The sequence below is a fragment of the Mesocricetus auratus genome, unplaced genomic scaffold (genome assembly GCF_017639785.1).
Source record: "Mesocricetus auratus isolate SY011 unplaced genomic scaffold, BCM_Maur_2.0 Super-Scaffold_100010, whole genome shotgun sequence".
NCBI classification, from domain to species: Eukaryota; Metazoa; Chordata; class Mammalia; order Rodentia; family Cricetidae; genus Mesocricetus; species Mesocricetus auratus.
Window position 1 is genome coordinate 8,144,193 of NW_024429194.1, and position 5,742 is coordinate 8,149,934.

The 5,742-nt window shown below is 50.0% G+C and overlaps 1 long non-coding RNA gene across 2 annotated transcripts; it reads right to left on the reverse strand.

Annotated features, from left to right (window-relative positions):
- Positions 1 to 259: 259 nt before the first annotated feature.
- Positions 260 to 5,092, reverse strand: LOC110342211. 2 transcript variants are annotated; one of them, XR_005879779.1, is made up of 4 exons: positions 4,819 to 5,092; positions 3,915 to 4,550; positions 3,708 to 3,793; positions 260 to 1,058 (listed from the first exon to the last, which is right to left on the reverse strand). It is a non-coding gene; the product is annotated as an uncharacterized LOC110342211 (long non-coding RNA). The 2 variants fall into 2 exon arrangements; XR_002384231.2 differs by having other exon boundaries at positions 261 to 1,058; positions 3,708 to 4,550.
- Positions 5,093 to 5,742: the final 650 nt, after the last annotated feature.

The window sequence follows — 5,742 nt, forward strand, 5'->3', positions numbered from 1 at the left end:
CGTTCATACTCAGGAAGCACAAATAGGATGCAGATGAGGGCATACAGGGCTTAACGTGTCTTTCCGCAGCTACCAATAGTGCTCACGGTGACAGTGCCTTGGCAAGGCATCCTATTGTATAGACCGGTTCTGCTCCCCCTTGCATCCCCTCCATGCCATTGTCTTCTATCCAGGGAGAAGATCAGAACATTCCAGCCACCAAAAATACGGGCGGCTGTGTTCTTGCAAGTCGCCCCTCTTAGCATTGGGGAATATTCAAACAAGCTTAAGAAAAAGCACTTGCTTTCAAGGACCCTGGGCTTACACAGAGCCAGGAAAATGTGGTCTAGAGACCCACAAACGAGGCAGTGGTGTTTGAGTAGTAAAGGGAAGGGGAGGAAATACATATTGATCATCTAAGTGCGTCCACATGTGATCTCATGCAATTCTAACAGTCAGCATCCCCCCTGGGAGGATTACTCTCATCCATTTTCTTTCTTAGATAAAAAATGGAGGCACACGGTGAAGGTCACGGGCTTTTAAGTGGCTCTGTCTGAGTCTGAAGCCCACGCTCATTTTTGAGAGAAACACAATATTAAACTTTGAGGGGTGGGGGGAACGCCACCTCTCACTGAAATGGCGAGGGACGGCAAGCCTAGAGAGAGAGGAGAGCTTTGCAGTGCCTCGGGAAAGGTACGGGTATAGAAAGGCAGGTCCCGGAGAACAGGTCGTGACAATGAAGCTAGAATTGGCCACTGTGGCCCCGAGGAATGGGACCACTGGTGGAACACGGAGGCTCTGCTGTCTTCTGCAACCAGCAGGACCAAAGGGAACTTCTGGTTGAGATCAAGGCACAATCACGTTTTCCAAACCAGAGGATGCTGGTAGAATACCAAAGCCATTGCAGAGGGTAGGGACAGGCCTCCGACTTCCCTGGCATCCATGCTCCTGCTTCCCGCCTTGGCCCGGAAAGCTGCCAACCCTGCTTTGTGTGGTCTGGGATGGACGTGCCCATTCCCACCCGTGAGAGACTTACATCTCCTTCATTGTAATTGTGCCGTGGAGAAATGCTTCTGTGTCTGACAAGAAAAAAAAAGCAAGGCAAAAATGAAGGCAATTAGAGTTCGTTATTCTGTAATTAAAATAACAATCTTACTTCCCAAGAAAGCTCAGTGATTTATTTCTGAAAAATCTTTGAATAAAGCAAGTATGCGTTTGGATTTGGGAAGAGTGATGGAGGAGGAGGAAGAGATCCTGAGGCCCCCGACACATCACACAGATGCCCTCCCCAGACTCGTATTTCAAACTTGTGGTGGTTTTTAGTTCTAAATTCCAGAATCCAGAATGTCTGGGTACACCTTGCCACTTGTTCACAAGAGGACTCTGGTAGAATGCTATGGTGTGTGACTTTTGTTCATGCTGCATTTGTTTAACTCAGTGAAGCTGTGGTTACTTTGCCTGTCTGAAACACCTGGTGGTCCCAATAAAGAGCTGAACGGCCAATAGCGAGGCGGGAGCAAGGACGGGCAGGACTGGCAGGCAGAGAGGATAAGCAGAAGGAGAAATGAGGTAGAAAAGCAAGAGGACAAGGAGAAGAGGAAGTCAGGGGCCAGCTACCCAGCCACACAGACACCCAGCCACCCAGCCACCCAGCCACCCAGGCAGCCACCCAGCCACCCAGACACCCAGGCAGCCACCCAGCCACACAGACACCCAGACACCCAGACAGCCACCCAGCCACACAGACACCCAGGCAGCCACCCAGCCACACAGACACCCAGGCAGCCACCAAATAAGAAGGTATACAGAAGAAAGATAAAAGCCCAGAGGGAAAAAGTAGATGGGTTAGATTAACGCTAAGAAAAACAGGCAAGAAACAAGCCCAGCTAAGGGCATTCATAAACAACAATAAGCGCGCGCGCGCGCGCGAGCGCGTGTGTGTGTGTGTGTGTGTGTGTGTGTGTGTGTGTGTGTGTGTGTGTAAAAGCCAAAAGAGTAAAAAATAAATACAATAGAGGATGGCATGGGTGCAGCTACTCTCCAGTGTGCTGTTGTTACAGGATGAGGTGGAATCCAGTGCTTGAAGACACAATATACTCAGATACTGCAGAGGTGCCCAGACCTGGCATCTCAACGACCTTCCATTTTCCCGGCTCTCTGGGTTGGTTTCTTATTAGAATCATTGATCATTAGGAGAGAGAGAAAGAGAGAGGAGGGAGGGAGAGGCATAGTTTCCATGCCCCTTCACAGGCAAGAAATCCCAAATAATTGACCTGGGGGCATTGTTCCCTCTTTTTAAAAATGGGATCTTGTCTGCAGAGACTAATTGACATAGATTCCAGACTACAGTTTGGTAAATTAAACACGTTTCTAAAGCTAAGATGTCCAGATATTCAGAGGCTACACATTCCTTGATCTTCACGCAATAAGTTGAGCATCTGCGGCACTGGAGGAAAATCAGAGAGACTTGAAAAAACAGGAATGATCCCTAAAAGTGCCTTTATAAGAATGCATTTCGGGTAGTATTTACTCAGAAAGGAGATTTGGCATGACCATTGTTTTTTCTTTCAGGCTACATAGTTTGGAACATTGAGTTTATGAAAGCACACACAAACGATGTATTGCAAATCACGTCCTTTGAGAAACAGCCTGTCTATATGAGGTTCAGGGTTACTCCAAAGGGGCCTGAGCTCGTACGGTGGCTCCTGGCTCTATGGTCGCTCCTGGATGAGAATCGGGGAGCACTTGGAGCCCTGCCAGCACCAGCAGGTCTAAAGGCAAAAGCCTGGTTTTGGACCACGCTTCCAAACCAAAGATCCCTTGTGAGCAAAAACTCCAGAAAATACCCAGGGACCAAAGCCAGATCAGGAATTTGGGGAACTCGAACCAAGGACCTAAGACCCAGTCTACTCGTGGTCACAATGCAAGCTGCTTCAGACACATTGACACAAGAGATTGGGAATTGCTTTGGTGTGGGAAGAGACAGGTAATTGTGTAAACAATTACGCATGCAAGATATAACTTTATTGTTGATGTTCATTGCTGGAACCAGGGTTTGGAAGCTCGGAGTTTCGGTTCTTATTGGTTAGTGATAATGAGCAAACAAACTCAGCCACACAGGGGAATCACACATGCTCTCCATTTTAACTAACATCGGGCCTAGAAAAATACCGAGGTAAATTTAACATCCCAATTTCAGAGGAATGTTAAAAGTAAAGGAGTAAGTTCTGTGTGTAAATGTACCTTGATGAAAAGAAGACTCGGTGTTTGGAAAGGTCACACTGGCACCGTCTCCCCCCTGGTGTGTTTATGTGCAGATGCACAGGAAGTGACTCCTAAAAGTGGATCGCGTTCCAAGGCAAGAGCTAACACCCGTGACAAGGATCATCTCACTCCATGTGACTCCGCCATTTTCATACCCATTTCATAGATAAAAGACCAGAGAAGGTCACTCATCTATGGCCACCCCCTAGCCGGGGCAGATGCTAGCCGACCATCCCCCGAGACAGTGGGACGCCATGGGCAGGGAGAAGCAGCGTTGCCACGTCAAAGCCATCGGAATGTCATTCATCGAGCAGCGCGAGAAGTAAACCTGCAGCTCTGCTGGGCTTGTCCAGACTCAGAGCAGGGAAAGCAAGTGGCTGGCCTCCAAGCGGGCATGCTCGGTCCTGACAAGGCGCGTCAAACAGCCTGCTGGTTGTTTTATTTGCTTCCCCAGCCTCTCTTACCCTCGGGCACCAACTTCAAAGGGATGAGAAAGGCAGCCATGTTTGCAGACAGGGCCGTGGACTGGCAGCTTCCTCTTCTGATGACCCTGTGAAGTCCAGAGGTTGCGGCTTTGTGTCTGCAGCAGGGGTTAGGCAGACAGGTGGGCAGCGGCCTGGCTGTGTGCACCGAGAAGGCCTCTGTATCGCCCTCTCTGCTGCAGCTCTTACCCGGGCCTCGAATCCCACTCTCTGATCTTTCTGAGAGACGTCGGTAATTAATACCCTCAGAAGACCAACCAAGCGCAGGTGCTGTGCCAAACAGTCCACACACGGCTCCTTCCAGCCTAATTCCCAGCCTATTTCAGGCAGGCCCAGTCACAGAGAAAAGTTAACAGAGGCCTGGAGACAGGGAACCTGTCCCCAGAGACTCTACTGTGACACAGTCGGATCAGAATACCCCTCCCCAACCCCGCCCAGACTATGAGCATCTTAACGACGGACTGAGAATGATGACATCGCCATTTCAAACATCTGCCTCAGGAAGCTGGGAAAGGGAAGAGGTTGTTTGTGGACTGTATTTATGATGCTTTTTGCTCACATAATTCCACTGAGCTCCTAAAAGCAGGTGTTAGTGAATGCAGAAACAGAAGCCTGGGAAAAGTGAACGCCCTGCTGCCGGCGGTCGAGCTGGGTTTCCACGCTGACTCCTGCTGTCTGGAAGGAGAATTGTGGCACTTTTCAGACCACGGGCCCGGCACGTCCTTCAGCCGCTTTGATTCTCCACCAGCCCACTGGGATGGCTGCTACTGCAGCCGTGACGCGATCGTTCTTGAAGTCACCGAGGCTACGGGAGGCTGTGTGTTTCTGAGATCACACAGAAACCCCGTGTCGGAACTCGAAGCTCGAAAACCCCGCATCGTTTCCTCCCTACCCACTAAAATGTATCGTGTGGGATATCCACGAACCTAGATGGCAGATGGAAAGAGAGGGGCAGAAAGCAGGGCGGCTGCAGTTTCAAAAGTGGTGCACCAGAGCAAGGCGGCATGCAACTGAGCTTGGGCGGAGGGAGACAGTGAATGGGAACGGGGGGGGGGGCAGGGCCCTTCTAAAAGGGAACGCAGTGAATACTCACAGGTGGTGCTCTTAGCGGCTGCAGCTGAGGGCGTAATCTGTCGGAATCCCAAGGGCAGGCCAGTACAGATGCCTGAACGCTAACAAGGGCTATGAGGGAGAGATGCTGCCAGGAGAAAGCGATGACTTGATGCGTCAACAAGAGGGCAGTCTCTTACAGGAACTTATCAGCAGACACACTGGGGCCACGAGGAGACTGCCTACGTTCAGACATGTCAGCAAAGGTCAGGAGAAACAGCGAATCCTGCCTCAAACTCATCCATTCATTCAACAAACGAATCCCAAACCTGTGCCGAGCGAGCGAGGGGGTACACGAGAATGAGCCACACAGACACGGACAGCTACACGGAGATGACAGTGCTGTGGGGAGCCACCTCCTCGGAGGCAGTCCTGGCCCTTGCACTCTGGGGAATGGGGATACCTAGTGTGTGTAGCATTCGTCGGGGTTTTGATATACTGTCACTTGCAACTCACCCAGGTCATGCCAATTGGCTCATAAAATCAAACACTACCCTTAGGATGCCATTGAAACCATCCGCTACTCACCTAACTCATACATAGCTCACAGTAAAAAGAGATCTTTCAAAATTGCTGAGGGGCTTAGGAACTATTTCCCAATGAGGAAAGTGGCATCAAAGTTGGGAGACTGTAGTGATTTGAGTTTTGTTCTAGAGTGACCAAAGTAGGAGGTCAGGGAATCCACAGCCCACCAAGAGAGTCCTAGTGGCAGAGCTAGCCCAGGCCTCTTACACTCAAGAGCTTTTGAACAAAGAAACAATAATTCAACAACCAAGCGTCTCCCAGGACCAGAGACATCTAAACACTCCCATCCCCAGCAATATCAGAGCTTATTTATAGAAAAATGGAGGCAAGTCAGAGAGTTCATCGACGGATTACAGTTTACCCAATCAGTCAGTTGGTGTTA